A 20,228-nucleotide genomic window follows, 5' to 3' on the forward strand; every position below is an offset into this window, starting at 1 on the left:
GTGAAGTACCTTTGTGTTTCATCCATCTTGCTTCCATGAATCATCCAGTATCATTGGCTATTCTCTTCTTAGTGCTTTATAGCTCTAGCTGCAGTTAGATAAGCATAGAATAGAGTAGGGCTATCCCCTCCTTCATTCTGGATGTTGTATATCTATTAATGCAGCCTGAAATTATGTTCACATCTCTTGGCTGTCTCACCAACCCATTGAATCAGACTGAGTTTAAAGTCACCTAAAACTTAATAATTTTCTCTCTGTTTCTCTAGTCTATGTCACATCTGTCACCAACATGATTGTATCTCATCCTCTGCCAAGCATAGACTCTTTTGTTTTCTGTTTTTGCCTCATTACTCTTTCTTTTGCTTCAGACCTCACTGGTGACATCACTTACTGAGACTCAATTTTCCTTATTATAGATGCTTGCAATACCGTGCTTCTTCTTTAGAGCAGCTATTATGCTATTATCATGTGATTTCACATTTACGCATGTGATTATTTGACCTCAAATTGGTCTAGAAATAAAATCTAAATGTCCAAACGACCTACCCCAAGCCTTAGCAGCCAAACTCATCTCTTACCACTTCACCCTCTGCTTTTCACTGACCTTCTTTGTGCTCTAAAGATGCATAAATCCTGCCATTCCCTTAGGGCTTTTGCACTTCATGTTCTCTCTCATTTTCTGTTATTTGCATGATGACTACTTCTCATTAAGTAGATCTTAGCTTAAATAATACCTTCTCAAAGAGAAGTCTTCCATGATTAACCTAAAGAAATATACTGTTGTCTCCTGTGTTCCGCTCCCAGCAAAAGTCAATTTCTATCAAAAGACTGTCCATATTTTCTTCTTTAGCACATATTACTGAGCTAAATTATCATATTCATATACTAGCTTTATTGTTTATTATGGCTTTTCTTCCACTGAAATGTAAGCTTCTCAGGAGCGGTGGTATTATTTGTCTTATTTACTGCTGTATACTCTATGTCCAGACATGTGCAGGGCCCACAGTGAATGCTCAAGAAATATGTGTTGAATTAGTGAATGAAAGAATGGTCATACTCAGAATAAATGGTCTTTTCCAGTACAGTTTAGTTTAAGTTTCACAAGGGCAGGGACCACATCAGTTTTCTTCACTATTGTATCTTCAGTACATTGCCTAATACTAACTTATTGCATATCTGTTTAATGAATGACATACCATATTTGCACTGTTAGTGTTTTTGGACCTTCACAAAGACATTTGTATTTATCCCTGTTAAATATTATTCACTGTTATATTCAGACTCTGACTGATACCACAGTATGTGAGTATTTTCTCTCAATTTTGTATCGTCAGGAAAAGCAATTAGCATGTTACCTCTACCCTCATCTAAGTAATCAGCAACAGCAATCCCATTGGAGAAATTTGACCACCACTGAGACTAGATCTACATAAGAAAATTAGACTGAGATCTAACAATTTTCTAAGGCCATAAATTAAATATGAACATCCAATGTGAGTAAATCAGACTTCAAATTATATGTGTTTCTCACCAAACTATTTGGTAATTGTGTTGACTCTTCCATTCCTTGTCCCCTAAGGCTTGGGAGGCTTGAGGTGAAATTCTAGTAGAACATGTAAATCACTTAGGAATCTTAATAAAATGCAGATTCCAAGTCAAAAGGTCTGGGCTGGGATGCAAAGTTATTTATAAGAAATAAATAATTTCTTATAAGCCCCCATAGACAAAAGTACTGCTGATCCAAAACCAAACTTTGGGGCAAGGAACTATATAACATTGGCTAATGATAAACCAATACCAGTTGTATACAAGTGTGGCACTTTGTAGTTTTCAAAGAACTTACTTATGAATTATATTTTTAAATCCCTACAAAGACTCGGTTCTTTGGGTATAGATAAGGAAATTGAGCATCAGAAACCTTATCCTTTAACTCACATGGCAGAACTAGAAACTTAACCATGTTTCTCACTCTAAGAATAGGAACTATTCCCCCTTAGACACTGCTTCATATCACCTGTCTAGGCCACAGTCATCCACTCATTCATGGTGAATTTAGTTATGCTTCCCTACACATCAGACCCTGTTGGAGGGACTGAGGATATAGCAGTGAATGAGGCAAAGGTCTTCCTGTGTTTTCTGATCTATAAATGGAATGATTGTCCCTTCCTAGCTCCAATGGCCTATGATTCTATTACAGTGTGCCATATTTGCAAAATGGAATTGTAGAATTAAGGCTTTATTTTGGGTAGCATTTTCTACTTTTGTGTCCTAAAAATCAATGAACAAATTCAATTGATCGTCACCATTGTACAAAACTTATTCCCACATTTTTTGTTGCACTGTGCTCAAGCCATGTCTGAACTTTCCTTTCACTCCCCTAATCAGTACCTAATTTTCCTCCTACTCTTTCCTCCTCCATTGTGCTGTTTTGTGATCATCCTGGTCACTGCTGCCCTAGTTCAGGCTTTCTCTTGTCCAATCTAGCGGAATCCAATAACTGCTTCTGTGGTGATGGAAATGTTCTTTATCTGTACTGTTCAATAGAGTAGCCACTCACCGTATGTGGCAATTGAGCACTAAAAAGTTGGCCATTGGAACTGATTAACTGAAATCAGTTTAATTTTACTTAGTTTTAGTTTAAGTTTAAGTAGTCTCATGTCCTTACTAGCCATCTCTTGGACAACATATGTCTGAATCCTTGCAGGAACTTTTCTGCCTAGTTTTACTGGCTTCCACCTTATACTCAAATAAATTTTCCTCACTCATTCACTAGCATAATATTTTTAAAGTGCAAATCTGATGGTTCTGCTCCCAATCTTACATTCTTATTCTCAGGATAAAACCTTGACTTCCTACATTACTTACAAGGCTCCTTGTGACCTTATCCCTTGTTGAATCCTCCAGCGCCCTTTCTGCCTCATAATCAATACTCATACCTTTCCACATGTTATCATCTGCATGTATCTAACTTCTACGTTTCCTTAGAAATTGCTTAATCTCCATAGAAAACCTCTCTTGATTCATCCCCACCCACAACCTTTGCTATGTTTTCAGGATACTCTACAAATACGTATATCATTCTAGTTAACCATACTATTTTATCTGTCTCTTATTTATTGGTGGCAATGGTGGGGGAATTTGCCTTTGACCTGTGTATTTCTTAAAGGGAGGAACTATTTCTTATTTATTTTTATTGACTGAAAGGCTAATGTGGGCAATAAGCACTACTAGGCATTGAATAAATATGGGATAAAAAGAAAGAGAGAAGAAAGAAGGGAAGGAGGGATTAAATCAGTTAATATAAGCATTTTAAAAATAAAGATTGGCTGTTAATTTGGAGGAATTTCAATTTTCAAATGAATGTCATTTTCCTACCATGGATAGCTAGTGTAAATCCTAGTTGGACATATTTGCTTTGAGGGTACTGGGGAGGGATAAGTTGCCTATAAACAACTGATATCTTTGAATTTAGTTTCATCTGTACAAAATAAAAGATATTATTGCTTCTCCACATAGATCATTTTAATCCACCAAATTGTTTTTCTTTTTGCTAAAATGTCTAAGTTTTTTTACTATATTCACTGGTGACACAATCATGGATTTTTAAAGCCAGAAAACACTAAGTCCTGTCACATCACTTTTCAGAGGAGGAAAATGAACAACTTGCCCATGATGAGTCAGTATATAAGTGGCAAATTCAGTTGAACATGGTGTATCAATGTACACATTGTAAAAGTCTAAGTCTGGAAGAAAAAGCATTTTGCTTTTCAAATACTTCAGGGGAGTTTATTAAAAACAAGACAATGATTTTAGGTGAGATTTCACTTAAAACAAAAGTTAAATAGTTGTGCTGCCTTTGGTACTTCATGTTGTGTCCGTTAAAAGTGGGGTGGGTCATCTGTCTTTGAACCATGACCAGTTTCAGTTGAAAGTTAGGGAAGTCTGCCTTATCTCAAAAGCCTTTGCCTTTGGGTTTCTGTTCAGATGGTATCAGCTGTAACAAATAAGCTGAGATTGCATTTGCTGTTTTCTGTGATAATCTCAAGAACTGTTCCAAAAATGGTTTGTCAGCAGCTGAACTGAGTACAGAGTCTATAGGCATGTACATATTTCTCCTCACAAGGAAATCACTTTTAAGTTTCTTGGAAGTTGATTACAATGTACTTTTCTTCTCCCTTCTCAAAAGTAAGATAAATATCAGAATCTATCATTTTGTACTTGGGAATGTATTCCTAAACAGCTAAGGGAATACATCAACACAGAGGAAAAGATGTGGAAAGGTCAACTTAAATGTATACATGAACTATCACCACATAGACAAAGTTCGGTGAAGAACTTGGCAGTTATGTGGGAAATTTTCCTAGTTTGGTTGATGCACTTGACAGTGCAGACTTCCTCTTCTCACATAGCTTTTGCTTGAATTTTCAGAAAAACAGAAATAGCACTAAAGATGAAGCCCAGGCTCTGAATAATTGTTATGAGGTAGAAAAACAAAAACAAAACAAACAAAACCTTTTGGGATCAGTCACTTAAAGGGAAGTCAAATAATTACTCGAATGTTTTACACAGTCAAGGACATTTTTATTGCATTATCTTTCCACAAGCCTCTTCTCACAAGAACAGTCCCCACCACCACCACCACCACCACCACCACCACCACCACCACCACCACCACCACCAAAGAACAAACTCGTTTATAGCCTCTCTGAGTCATTACGGTCCTAGGTTTTGAACACAGAGAGGAAAAAGACTATATTGCTTTAGTTTATAGTCTGGTGAAGATGCCTGCAAGAAAGTGAACAGTTATAATCAGACTAAGCACCCATATCGACCTCCTTCTTTTAGCGTTTTCTATTGATTCATCATCTATTGACACAGATATTGTTTCCTTTGCATTGATAACAACTCTTTGGGTTGTAGATAACAGAAATTCAACTCAAATTGACTTGCAAGGGATTTTAAAACTATGTTATTAAGGTATAATTTACATACCATAAAATTCCCCTATTTTAAATGTACAACTTAGCAATTTTTGGTAAATTTACTAAATTTTGCAACTGTCACCATCATCTCATTGTACAATATTTTCATCTCCCTTCAAAGGGAATCTGCTGTCTCATATAGTTGAATATTCCAGGATGTGGTCTATGTGCTGGAGAATATCTTAAAGACTTTATTTCTGTTGGTTCCTTTCTCTGGAAAGCTAGTCTCTGATGTAATCACTGGTAACCCATAGCAGATCATCTACTATTTTAGTAACTTCAGCAAAAAAACTTACACTTCTCTTCCAGAAGTTTGAACAAATACCTTAGAAAATGACATCCATTTACCCTAATTGGTGCAGACTAGGTCACAATTCCACCCCTAAACCAATCACTTTAACCAAGAGCATATGATGTTCTCTCCTTGGCCATACCTGAGTCACATGAACACCCTGGTAGTCAGAGGATGGTGTTATAGTCATCCAAAGTAGTAGTCGGAGAGTGGGAGACGTGGTTTCCCAAAAGAAGATTGGAATGATTACTATCTCTAAACAAAGAGGAATGTATGCTGAGCAGGCAATTCAATAGATGTTCACTCCACAGGAAAATGTTATCAGAGTAATGTTGTGTCTTTCTTTTTGAATCCACCGTAGTGGTCATCACAGAATCTTTCATATAGCAAGTACGCAGAAATATCTGTGGATTGATTATGAATAGGCTAAAACTTAGAGTAGAGCAAGAATGAAGGACTTTATGTTTCCTTATTTTATTATTTGCAAAGGCTACAAAAATTAGGAAAATGATTAACTTTCTTAAAATCTAATAATTTGGGATCTGAGAGGCTGCATAGCAGTATGATTGTCAGAGAATGGCTGGATGGGTGTCAGAACTCAAAAGCAGGTTGCAACCAGATTCTTCCCCCATATAAAGCATTGAATACACACACACACACACACACACACACACACACACACTTGATTCTTGAACAATGTGGGGCTAAGCCTATATGCAGCCAAAAATTTACATATAACTTTTGACTCTCCAGAAATTTAACTACTGTTGACATTACCTATAACATAAATAGTTGGCCACCACATATTATTTTATATGTTATATGCATTATATACTATATTCTTACAAAAAATTAAGCTAGATAAAAAATATTTTTGAAATCATAATAAAGAGAAAATATATTAACTTTTCATTGACTGGAAAAAGATCATCATAAAGATCTTCATCCTTATTGTGTTCTTGTTTAGCAGGCTGAGGAAGAAAAGAAAGAAGAGGGGCTGGTCTTGCTGTTTCGGGTGGCATAAGCAAAAGAAAATCTGCATATAAGTGGGCCTATGTAGTTAAAATCCCTGTTGTTTAAGGGTCAACTACATATATATGTAGTTATATTATATGTTAAATGTTATATTTTATATATATACACACACATATACACATATATATGATCTTTTGTAATAACAATATATATAGTTATATACACATATATATGTGTCTATGTATACATATATATATACACACATACATATACACATATATATGATCTTTTATAATGCCACTTCATCAGAAGAGTAATGCTAATGACTAACCTGAAATTAATTCTGTGATTTAATATAAACTGGCAAGGAACTATATAAATCTCTCTTTATAGCATAAAAGCAATAATTGAACTTCTAGAATATTTGGGATAAATAATTCAATAGCAATGGGTACCTTAAAATATGTTGCTTATAAAAACAATATAGAGTTGAAAATTGCAAAAAAAGACCCTTATGTTTTGAAAGTAAATTTTATACTTAATTTCATAAAAGGAATATGGCTCACGGCAAATTTTGGATCCATGAAAACTTTATTTTCTTGTGACTTTTGAAGTTCTCTTTGTTGACAGGAACTTCAAAAATGGCAAGATATTTCTTTCTTACCCCTAATTGTAATGTGACTATTAAGATGCTGTAAAAATTTGCAAATTAGGTTGTAAATAGCAGCAATGAAAGCATTAACTCTCTTAGCCACATTTTCTAAAGTGCTATGCCAGAGATATATATTAAGAAATAAACCTGAATGCTTATATTAAAAGTTCAGCTTTCAATTTTCCAAGCACTGTGGTATAATTGCAGCTCTAATTTATGGCATGCTTTGTAGGATTGCTGATTAATTATATAGACCTCCTGATGTTTTATATTCTTTTCTACTTTGTTTCCCTCTGCTATTTGAGCCACTACAAAGCAGCTCTCTCTAAAGCACTTGTTATTCAGGTTACCTAATTTTTAAAAAATAAATTTGTTATTAACATCAATTTTCTTATATGTTACTGTAACTCATAAATGTTAAAAATTATTCTGCTCCTTAATTTTGGAGCCAACTCACATACCCACACACACTCACACTCCAAGGTACATACATTGATATGCAAACACACTCAAAAGAGCTTCTAATAAATTCCTTATCCTATACCCCATGCAAACATGTCTAACAGTTCTGCATCACTTGATCCGAAATACTGGCCATATCAATAAAGCATGCTTTGTTGGGGATGATATTAACCAGTCTAATTTTAAAAATGATTATAGAGATTCATTTTGAATAATCTGCTATTGTGTGTTCTTTGGAAACAATTGTAGCATATTTGTTGTGTTGTATGAAGTTATCAGTGTTCCTAGAATTAATATATTCCTTTAATCATTCTTTTGTGTTTACCATTTATACAAAAGCCTAATTTACCATATTTTCCAAGAAATATGGCGCGCTGTTTCTGCATATATAGTACAAGTATGTTCAGATATTATCCTGTTCTTTGCTTTAAGTAGGTCAGATTCACAATGATCTTTTCTCTTTGAGCCCCTCCCTCTCATATCATTATCAAGCTCCCTTTATCACTGTCGTATCTAAATTACTATCTTCTACTCCTCGACCAAGGCTTTTAATAATAAGAGCTTCCTGCTTCTTTCTTGAGCTCTTCTCTTTTTCTGCCATCAACTTCCCCTTGGAATTAGGAAAAGGTCCTTGCAGATTATGGCTATTAAATAGGAGAGGATCCATATATCAAGTCCTTAAATGTTCTGTCATCACGAGAATTATTTATTGGAACCCATTACCTGTGCAACTTCACAGTTCTTTTCAGATGGTTTGTCTGAAAAGAATAAAGACTCTTTCTTGAAAAGAAATAGCTTTCTTTGCTATCTAAGAAAAAAATAGTTGAGTTTAATAGTTGAGAGAATAAAGCAGGATTACTGCGAGGTCTTGGGTTGATCATGGAAATTTCTCTTGTGCAAAATAGATCTAAAGGTACAGAGAACATAAAAATAATTTTCCTGGGAAAAGAATACCCAATCGTTAACTCCAGCACATAGTGTGATTTACAGAAAACACTAAACACAGCTAACATACCTACGTGACTAAAAATTTTGGTGACATCTTTGTTTATCCCAGAACAATGATTTTTCTTTGCAGTTTTATGATATGGAGAAGCTGTAGGAGACCTGCAAGCTTTTGAAAATATTGTGCATAGTTGCATTTTGGGGAAGAATGTTACAATAGGCTTCAGAATATTAAGAAAGCTCTGACCTCCACCCATCCATAAAAAAGGTTAGAAATCAGGGTTCAAATCCTAAGAGATATTATCAGTGTCTCTAAAATTTTGAAGACTAAGTGAATCTTAATCTAATAATTCATATATTTACAGTGTGCCTGTGGGTACATAAAGGACTGTATGAAGTAATAAGGGGACAGAAAAATGCATAAGACCTGAGACCTGATTAGGCAGTGATAATACACTGGAGTAGTTTAAGATCAACGTTATGTGAGTAGATGGACAACTTTGGACAGTCATGAATTGGCAGTAATGGAATTTGCCCAACATAGGTTAATGGCTTACTTGTTCAGACTATTATAAAAGGAACTTGATCATAAGAGCATGGTTGAAATACATGCATGTTTCACAAAGTATAAATCTGGCACTTCTCAAGTACTCAGGTGATCTTAGACAGTACACAGTAAATAGACATTAAATAACATTGAGCTACATAGTTCTCTTATACTCCTGAGTTAAGGGGAAGCTCAGTTTGGTCCTAATATATCTCAACACTTTTGAAACTGTGAGTAATTCCCCTTTTGCCAAAGAAAAAGCAGACCCTAGCAGACAATCATATCTAGTTAAAATGAAATATGTTAGGCATGGTTTCCATTTATCATAGCAATATAACATTTCTTTTATTCAGTTACTTTAATTTTGAGCTTTGAGCCATTTTTTAAAAATGTGACTATAGATTATGAGCATTATGCTAAGAATAATTTTTAAAGTGATAATTGCAGGTGACATTTGTGCTACTATGTGACATAGGTGCTACTATGCACCACCACAGTTAAGTTTTACAGGTATTTTTACATTTAACCTTCTCAAAAAATACCTGTGAAATTGAGGTGTTATTATGATGACCCTCATTAGAGGAAAAGCTTGGATAGTATGACTGCTAGGATGATACTGAGTTGCTGTTCTGCAGAAGGCAATGATGCAACTGGTGTACAGGGCAGGGTGAGACATCAGGGATTTTAACTGGCCCTCGACAGTGGTGTTTCTGTTGTGATATGTTCATGAACTAAGTGAGGATGATTTCCTCTCTTAGAAATGCTATAGCTAGGTGCTGTGGCTCAAGCCTGTAATCCCAGCACTTTAGGAGATGGAGGCGAGAGGATTGCTTGAGCTCAGGGGTTCGAGACCAACCTGAGCAATATGGCGAGACCTTGTCCCTACAATAAAATAAAAAATAAAAAAAATTAGCCAGGCATGGTGGCACATGCCTGTGGTTCCAGCTACTTGGAAGGAGCCTAGCAGTTAGAGGCTGCAGTGGCCATGAGCGTGCTACTGCACTCCAGCCTGGGCAACAGAGTGAGACTCTGACTCGAAAAAAGAAAACAAAACAAAACAAAAATGCTATAAAGTTCTAGTAGAGGGGTTGGAGCAAATAAAGCGTGGTGCTGCAATTAACAATGAGTGGAAAATTGGGTATACAATAAAATTAAAACTTTTTTTTTCTGGCATGACCAATATTACTATCTGTGTTGTAAAAGCCTCTTCTGTTCACTAAATTACATAATCTATATAGTAGACCTCCCTTTCTAATGAATAATGTTATCTTCTAGACATTTTAGTTACTAAAGGGCAAAGGGACCTTCTGTGATTTCAACTTTAAGTTATTTTTTATATTTTTTTTACTTTTGTTTCTGCTTTTAGATACATTAGTGTGAACATAAATTTCTCAATCTTAGAAAACACTATTTTGGCAAGTAAAATTAGAAAGCAAAAAAATGCATTGAATTATAACAGAAGATCTAATGACAAATTTAAGAAAACCCTCTTAAGTGTGCTCATATTTTTTGCTCCTTGTTTTTTCCTGTATCTTCCAGCACTGCAGGACAGCATACTAGAAAGTGTACAGGTTTTGTAGTGAGACCTGAGCTTACAACTCCACTCCATTTTCTATGAACTATATTGGCCTTGGACATTTTAATTTACTTCTCTGGATTTCATTTTTCTTAACTGAAAAATTAGAATCATAATGCTTCTCAGAATTGTGCAGATTAAATGAGATAATAAATGTAAGCATCCAATAGCATCCAGTAGTATGTTGTAGGCTTAATAAACTTATCTCATCAAGTACCACAACATGCCCAACACTCAACCTAATCTATCCACAGTTTTGTCTCTGAGTCTTTCGGTCTCCTTCTGTCCATGTCTTCTTTATTACTAATTGTTTTCAAAGACAAGGGCACTTGGTTGTTAAACTATTCCTTAACCAGCTACTTTAGTATCCTAAGATGCTGTTATATAAAACTTCCTGAGTACCCTTTATTTTAATAAATTTTTTTCATGCTTTGATGAAAGTACATGGAAGTATAAAAAATACATATTATTTTCCTGTCCCTACTCCCATTCGTCTTCACAATGCCTTGTAGAACTATGTTGAAATTATCTCAGGCCATATATTCCCGAAGAGAGGAAATCTAAATCTTGCATTAATGGAAACATGGAAAGATCGTGCGTAAATTAAAGACGGCAATTTAAGAAACAATTTTTAGACAAAAGCATGCCCAAACACACCCATTGTTTTATTTCCTTCTTCCCAAGACATGATGTTTTCAGTGTTATGTGCTCACCCTGTGAATACATCAAATTACAAACTTTTACCAGTCCAGGAATAGTACTTCCCACATTCATCATGCACTGTGTCACAAGGAATAATTAAAATTGACTCTGGAGTCTTTAATACTCATCAGACCCTAGGAAGATCATTCTTTCCAGGTTATTTTACAGGCCTTTAAAACTGTTTCTTAGACGAAGTTAGAACTGGGTCAAACCAGGTTAAACAAACACAAGTTTATTTTCTCCTTCGAGCAATGCTGCGACAAGGGCAATAGGGTCTGAACCACAGGTTGCTCTTCAGCGACTTGAAATACACAGGTGTTCAGTGGTTTATTAAACCCAAATCTTACAACAGAAAGCAAATTATCTCTAAGAGAACTTTGTCACCAGGGTGTCTGTTCAATAGTGATGTCTATTGCTGCCACGGAGACTACATGGAAGGATCAATGACAGATTTGCCCGAAATTGCTCTTCGAGTAAGTCTCTTCCCGTTGACCCACATTTAAATTTGTAGTCCAAAACATCTTTTTCTCTTAAGACGAGGAGCAAAGCCATCTTCTAGGACTCTCAATCAACTCTTTATAAAGTGCGCATTAGCACAAAACAAACGTTCTTTCTTTCAATAAATCAGTATAATTCATTCCTCCCGTCAGGCTGAGAATTTTCACATCTTCTTGAAATTAAGTATGTAAGCGTGGACAAATTCCAGTTAAAAATTCAAATAACTTTGGGATTTCATTAAAATACATAGGCAGGGAGACTCAAACCAAAACAAGCCCTTTTGTTTTCTTTCAGAGAAAAATTTTGGTGTTATTTGCTATCAGGTATATTTGTAGCATACAGCATACCAATGCCAGATAGTCTGCTCAACTTTTCTAATTTCTCCTCTGGCACAAAGCCAGGGATCCCTCTTCAAGTTCCGTATGTCAGCTTTGTTGGTCACAAGCTAATTTGCCTACTGATAGGTTGAATAGACAAATCTTTGTCTCTTCGTTGCCTCTCCATTCTTTCCACATTTTGACTATTTCTTGTGTGCTATATTCTAAAACTATGCTTTACTACTCTCGCCTCAAGGGCAGGTAAAGACTCTGCCTTTTTCCCCGAGCAGTTCAGCGTTCATGCAGAACAGCTTAGAAAATCATAGATCACCATTTTTCTGTAGACTTCCTCTGTCTGATTTTGGTTATAATTTTAACATGAAAATAAAAATTAGTTGGCTAGAATAACAACAAAAAGATGGACTAGAAGATGTAGTTTAATTCAACAAACAAACATACAGTGAGTTAATTAAAGAAGAAATTAACATTGCAGGCAGGCCTTATTTTTTTTGCCCCATTGGATTTTTATTCTTTCCTACATTATTCATTACTGCACCAAAACTGTCTTTCATACTCCACATTTGATTGTTACTGTATCACCTAAATAGCAATAATTGCAAGTCCCTGCTAGGTGCTGTTGGGGAAAAGGACCAGGCCCCATACAGACAGGAAGGGGGTTGAGCAGTGAACACATGTGGTCATGCCAGGCCCATGGAAGCAAAACTCCTCTACTTTTTTTTAATGTTTATTTTAATTGCTTGAGGGGGCACAAATGATTTTTGGTTACATGGATGCATTGCATAGAGGCAAAGAAGTCTGGACTTTAAGTGTAGCCTCCACCCCTACCTGTGCACATTGTGCCCAATAGGTTCATTTCCCCCCCCACCCTCCTCTTTCTGAGTCTTCAGTGTCTATTATGCTATTCTGTATTCTTTTTCAATTCCTAGTTTATCTCCCACTTACAAGTGAGAACATGTGGCATTTGGTTTTCTGATCCTATATTACTTAATTTAGGATGATGTTTTTCAATTCCGTCAAAGTTGCTGCCAAAGACATTATTTCATTCGTTTTCATGGCTGAATAGTATTCCATGGTACATTTGTGTTATCCACTAATCAGTTGATGGGTATTTAGGTTGATTCCACATCTTTGTAATTGTGAATTGTGACTGCAATGAACCCATGAGTGCAGGTGTCTTTTTTGTACGACCTCTGTTCTTTTGGGTAGATAGCAAGTAGTGGGATTGCTGGATCAAATGGTAGATCTACTTTTAGCTGAACCCCTCTTCTGTATCACTCCCTTGCTCCCACCAAGGGTCTCAAAGGAAGTCCTGAAGCTGCTTGCTCACCCAGGACCAACAGTCCTGGTGAGTTTCCTCTCTTGATACATGTTGTGAGTTAGTGACCCCTAAAATTCATATTGAACCAGAACCCCAAAATGTGACCTTATTTGGAAATAAGGTCTCTGCAGATGTAATCAAGTTAAAATGAGGTCATACTGGATTCACATAAGCCCTAATCCAAAGACTGGTGTTCTTATAAGAAGGGGGAAATTTGAATGCAGACATACATACAGAGGAAAGACAACATGAAGACACACACCACAAGAACACCATGTGATGATGGAGACAGAGATTGGAGTGATGCCTTATAACATAAGAAACACTGCCTGTGCACAGTGGCTCATGTTTGTAATCCCAGCGAGAGGATTTCTTGTGTCCAGGAGTTCAAGACCAGCCTGGGCAACATCACAAGACCTCTTCTCTACAAAAAAATTTTTTTTAATTAGCCAGGCATGATAGCATATACCTATAGTCCCAGGTACTTGGGAACTGAGGCGAAAGGATTAGAACTGCCTAAAACCAGGAGGTCAAGGCTGCAGTGAGTCATAATCATGCCACTACACTCCAGTCTAGGCAACAGAGTAAGACTCTGACAAGAGAATGGAAGAGAGAGAGAGAGATGGAGAGAGAGAGAGGGAGAGGGAAGGAAGGAAGGAAGGAAGGAAGGAAGGAAGGAAGGAAGGAAGGAAGGAAGGAAGGAAGGAAAGGAAAGGAAAGAAAAGGAAAGGAAAGAAAGAAAAGGAAGGGGAGGAGGGGAAGGAAGGAAGCAAAGAAGGAAGGAAATAAGAACCACCAAGGATGGCCTAAAGTCACCAGAAGCTAGCAGAAAGCCATAGAATTGTCTCCCTCTCAGATCCTCCAGCAGCAACAAACCCTGCCAATACCTTGATTTCAGACTCCTAGCCATCGTACGTGTGAGGGAATAAATGCTTGTTGTTGTAAGCTATCTGGTTTGTATATGTTTTCATGACAGTTGTAGATGGACTGTGACATCCGGTGTCCCCTTCCTCTCTATTGCTCCATTCTCTCTGTGTGGTATGTCTGGATTGGGAACCATTGATGGGGTTGGGTGAGGGTGGATTGTAACCTTATGCCTGAAGGCTGCCCCAAATCCCTGTTCTGTGTACTCAGCACCCAGCGGCAGTTTAAGGTTGGGATCACGATCTCAAAGGTCTACAGGGCTTGGTAGGAGCATTAGTGAGAGGTCCAAGTCAGGGAAGGATGGGAGCTAGAAAGCCCATCATCTGATCAGAGAAGCTGCCGCCCTCTCCTCCTGTCTAATGGTGCCCTGTGTGTGTGGGAGGGGTGTTGCCAGCATTGCCCTATATCCCCATGTGTCACAATTAGCCAGGAATGAACTTTCATAAGAAATCTCCCAATTACTTAGATTTTTTTTTTTAATTCTGTGCAGAAAGAAGCAAACACATCTGTGGCTAGGCAGTTCCTCTGGTCTTATGGCAATGGTCTAGCTGGCGTGTGTCCAGACCTGTCCTGCCTTATGAGGCACAGGAGCCCTCTGGTTGGGGGATGCCTACCTAAACTGCCCTGATTTTCAGGCATTGCTGGTGGACCCTGGGTCCAGCTTGTCCTTACTGCCTGGAACCAGGGCTCCTGTAACAACTCCATCATCCAGCCCGTTGGCTTGAACTGAGAAATAGCAATAATTTTATTAACCACGTTTGGAGTTTTATAATATGTTTAACTCTTTAGGATTGCAGCCCCCTTTATAATGTGCATATCTACTGTTTCCCTTTCAGGTTTTCAACTTTCAAACATGTTTTCTGGAACCTATCATATGTAAAAGACAGGAGAAGCCTGTTATAACATTTTGAGATTTTTTTTAATTGCACATAATTTTTAGTGAGCTATGTTATCCCAGATCTAACAATATTAAAAGTGATTAGAAATCCAACTTAACTGTTCTCAAACAGTTTTATTTTTGCTTACTTGTTGAAAGGAAATTATCACCCCATAATTCCACCTTTTGGAGATGGGGAAAAGTGGTTCTAAGTTATATTCTAAAGTGATTTATTTGTTAGAAAAGTGTTTCAAAGTGACTCAAAGGTGAGTGAGGTCATGTTGTCTCACTCACTAGCAGTTGATCTTCCATGTAGTGTTGTTCAGAAAAATCACAGGGCACCATTTTGGAATAATCCTCCTTTTTAGGACGACAGAATATTGTGGAGTTGGCAGCTTTTGTCATCTGTTACTAAAGCCCCCCAAAAAGAAAAGATCAGCATTTTTAAAGGTCCCATGTCCCCAGACTGGTTTTGATTTATAGTACTGACAAGGTCAGCTCTTCAATGGCTGTAACCCAGAGCCTCATAAGGAGAGATATTCAATTTATCTTGCAAGTCCAGATTTGTGCCTATCCTCTATGGATCTGAAATCTCCAAATAACGTGAGGGAACAACTGCTTCTTTATGCTATAGGTAATTTACTATGCTGTAAATTAGACGACCTCTTTTCATGTAGGGAAAATTAAGTCTGTGTCACATCTTTATTTTTTAAACTTGCTGCTTTATCATCTTTGACTTTTTTCTGATACTATCAACAATTTTAAAAGAGCCCACAGATAGGTCAGGACTAACCTAAGCCAGGAATGGATTAACATTTTCAATTCTTTTTATCCTACTCTCTCACTAGTCATATGTATTAGAAGGAGCTCAATGTTCAAATCAAACTAACAGCTACAGGTCAATAGTCTAAAATGAGGAAACTAAGGCGACACGGACCTCAAAGGAAACTTTAAAATTGCACCCAAGAAACGAAACATGAAAATAAAACAATTCTTAGACTGAATTTAGGCGATATATTTATGAAAAAAAACCGAATGTAGAAATATTAGTTGAAAACCCTTTTGCTAAGTTGGAATAGGATCCAAATAGAAAGCAAGCAAATTTCTCAGTATTTGTATTGAATTGCATTTCAAAAATTTCTTGAGTTAGTCCAAATTTGCACCCCAAGGCCAAATGTTAGACTTATAGCTAATTCCCAGCTTATAAAAATTTCATAAAACAAATTGAAAGCAACGGGTCAAGTTGTATACTTAGCGTTATATGCAGAAATACATAACCAAAAGTATATAATATAGCTGTGTATGAAGAGATATCAGGTCAATTTTTTTCATATTCAGAACTCTGGTTACTCTTCCATTATAGATAGAATTCATCAATCATCTAGCAAGGTGTTCTATAGAGACAGTTATCACAGAATTATCTGCAGATTCCATTCCTTCCTCTCTACTTTTACCACCATCACCTGAACAAATTCAGTAATTTCTTAAAGAGATTGCAGTCTTCCAGTTGTAAGGAACAAAAATTCAATTTCTAATACCTTAAGTTATTGACTCATATAAATAGGGCTTCCATGGAGTGCTGTTGACTTCAGGCATAAACAAAAACAGGGACTCAAAGATGTCATAAGGTTTCTGTTTCTCTCTCTCTCTCTCTCTCTCTCTCTCTCTCTCTCTCTCTCCCTTGTCTTTGCTTAGCTTTCTTAAGGCATATTTTCTCTAGATGGCAGGCAAAATGACTGCCAACAGTTCTAGATTCCCATCTTCCAAATTTAACAATCCCAGCAGTAAGAGATTATTTCCTCAAAGAGCTCCAAGTTTTAGTGGCATGCTTATCCCTGAACCAATCGCCATAGACAAGATAACAGGGTCTTGTGATTGGCCAGGTCTAGAACTCCGCCCATCTTTTTAGCTAGATAGTGTGTGAAACAGCTTTCCCATTGGAAAAAGTAATGCCCCTTCTACTATGCAGTTATATAAATGTGTGCATTATGATATATAACACGTGGGTGTTATTTGTAGATGCATAATTGTCTATATTCTTGATTTATTTTGAGCTTCTTGAGAACAGAAACCATAATTTTCACATTACTGTATACTAGTACAAGGCCTAATATGTAGGAGGTGTTTAGTAAATACCTATAAATGAATGAGTACAATATTTTATCTCCCTTCTATATCTACTTGGTGTCACCCATATGCTTCAACAAGCATAATAATGTGCTATGGGACTCCAGAGTGGCAGAACTACTTGTCAGTTGTCAACCTTCACAAAGTTCTTTGTAAATGCTTGAAACAAAGGGTCCAGGAGGGTGCAGATCTTCATTTAACAGAACATTTAGCTAATGCTTTTATGTGGTGCATTTTATGTACCAGGCATTCATCTAGGCATCACACATCTTCACAACAATCCTATGCAATATAGTTACTTTTATTCCATTTTCCTAAATAAGGAAATTTAGATACAGCAATACTAACTTACCCAAAGTCACACAACTAGACATGATTTGAACTAGACCGTTTAGTTGTAGAGTTTATGTTCTTAGTCACTACACTACATTGCTTGAATAAGAAAGTGGTTGAGTTTCACAAAATAATATTTCCTCAGAAGTCATATTATCCCCACATTTGGATAATACCTAGGAAGAATAAGTGGTCACAGCAATATGATGTCATTTAACGGAGGCTGCTGAAAGTTACCCATAACTTCTGCAAATGATCTCTCTCATTGATCTTCTCTTGTATGGAATTCTAGCACTTAGGGTTTTACCTCTTTGCAATAACAATGGGAGAATTAGAACGCTAAATCAATGTCGGACACTGAAATCTTAAAGATTAATCGTATAGGGTGTGTAAGATTATGTGTCATTTAACAAGGCCCATAGGAAACTAACAGGAAAACTTTGAGGACAAAGGGCAAAGAGAGACTTGGGACAAAAAGAGATTTGTATTAGGATTGTGAAGAGCTAGCTGGGTGTATGCAATGGAGATACCAAAAGTATCTTTATAGTTAACAGAACTTTTCTGGTATCTTATCTCATTATAAAAGATATTCTTCATAATAGTCTGTAAAATAAAATAAAAGACTGAATTAGACCATCAGTTCTCGCAGGAAGGTGATTTTGACCCCTAGGAAATTTTTGGCAATGTCTGAAGACATTTTTAATTGTCTTGACATGGGGGAGGGGTGGATCTACTAGAGCCCAATGGCCACAGATGCTGTTCAATATCCTCCCTGAGGTAAAGAGTTATTCAGCTCAAAATGTCAGTATTGCCAAGATTGAGAAAACCTGTCTTAAAGCATAAGTAATTTGGCCATGTCATATACTTAACAAGTTTCAGAGTAAAGGCTAGAACCCAAGTCATCTGATGACAAATCCTTTACTTGTTTCTTTATTCATATCCTTTGGCATTTTATAGTTTGATACAGGCAATGACTTTAGGTTTTCAGAATTATAATTATACCACTGTAAATGGTATAAGTTATTAATAGGACTTTGTCTTATGGAAGAATCATCTTACCCCTCAAAATGTTTAAAATGCTCCAGGCCAATGTTTCCTCATGGAAGATGAGTCCTTACCCAAAACACAAATGTCACCTTACTTAATGAGTTCTCATATGCCAACATTTCACAATTTCTAGCAAATTATTTTATAAATAGAAATGTGACTAACTCCTTTAGAACTATTTTTGTTATTATTGAAGTAATTAAGATATAATCACTACACTATTTTTGTCAGTACATCTGCTCCTTGGCAAATGAGGTATCAGATGGTCTTTACCGAGCAACTGTTATGTGTGTATCTGTGATGTGAATGAACAGAGAACCTCCTAGTCTATCTTTTTAAAACAAGGCTTTGATTTAGCTTATGCTAAACTATTTTTAAAATTGTAGCTTTGAGGTATTTTATTACAAAAAGTTGGGAGTCATATATGTAAATTAATATGAACTTAAAATCATCACACATTACTTCATTTTTTAGCTTGATCTTCTAGTAAATGTTCAGTTTCATTGATTTGGGCTACTTTATAATAACATTCTCCTTTATCTGGGTGACTTAAGAGCATAATTTGTCAATGAGCATCTCTTATTTTTCCCTTTACTGGCAGTAGGACGTGTACCTAGTATTAATGCTGATTTCCATTTTGTCACTTTAGGTCCAAACCCACCTCTGTAATAGCCACCACTGAGGGCAAATTTTGGTAGACTTTATTTTACTTGAAGCTCCACATGCTTCATGGTTTGCGAAACACAATGGCCTGCAAATGCTGCAGCAGCAATGGTCAGTGCAGCTGCTACCACTGTACTGGTCCTGGCTCCAGCTCAGCTCCCTGCCTCTACAGGGAACATGGCTCATTCCAGTCCAGAGGCTAAGGTCCCCAAACTTTAGGCCTCTACCAGAAAGCATCACAGCCACCATCACCAGATACATACCTCCTGACTGCAGGCACCCAAGTTCTTTACCTGTATCCTGTACCTTGCTTTGGGATGACTCAGTTAATTTGTATATTGACTCTAGATTGTCAGAAATGATAGTCAATGTGCAAAAAGGAAGCTGATTTAATTACTATAATAAAATAAATGGTTAAGAGGATATTGCCCAATTTTTCCTATATGAACAAATGACTAAATAAGAGGACACAGTTTTTAAGATGAAAGAGAATCACTACCTAATAAATACCAGGAAACGTGCTAGAAATCTCACTGCTTCTGTCTTACCTAATTCTTACTATCAGCCTATAAGATTGGCATTGTTAATCCCATTTTATGGATGAGAAAGCTAAAACTGAGAAAGTTAAGCAAGGTGACTCTGGTCCCACAGCCAGAACTGACAGAACAGGAATGTGAACACTCATCCCTCTGATTGCAAAATCCTTGGTAGAATTCTTCCACCTTAATAACTTCTCATCAGCCTGAGTCATAGAACCTGGAATGGGTCCTCAGGAAGGCTGTATCTTCTCCATTCATAAGCACCTTCACAAAAGTATATACAACATTTGCAACCCAGTGTATTTACATCTTTACCTGGACTTTTAAAATGCTTAGTCAAAACCTCTGCCCATCCTAGACCCCTTATTTCAAATATTTGTAGAGGACTCTGTTAAGTCTAGCAATAGTGCCCAGCAGTTCAGCTACTCTGA

General features: G+C 36.7%; 1 protein-coding gene and 1 pseudogene across 2 annotated transcripts in view; one reads left to right on the plus strand and one right to left on the minus strand.

Annotated features, from left to right (window-relative positions):
- The window catches only part of CNTN4 (contactin 4), a 339,871-nt gene that overhangs the window by 236,643 nt on the left and 83,000 nt on the right, over positions 1–20,228 (plus strand). The gene's annotated exons all lie outside the window — the stretch shown is intronic.
- Positions 19,059–19,389, minus strand: LOC103277033 (annotated as a pseudogene).

Source organism: Carlito syrichta, unplaced genomic scaffold (assembly GCF_000164805.1).
Source record: "Carlito syrichta isolate Samal-C Ts95f unplaced genomic scaffold, Tarsius_syrichta-2.0.1 Scaffold117309, whole genome shotgun sequence".
In the NCBI taxonomy this organism is placed as follows: Eukaryota; Metazoa; Chordata; class Mammalia; order Primates; family Tarsiidae; genus Carlito; species Carlito syrichta.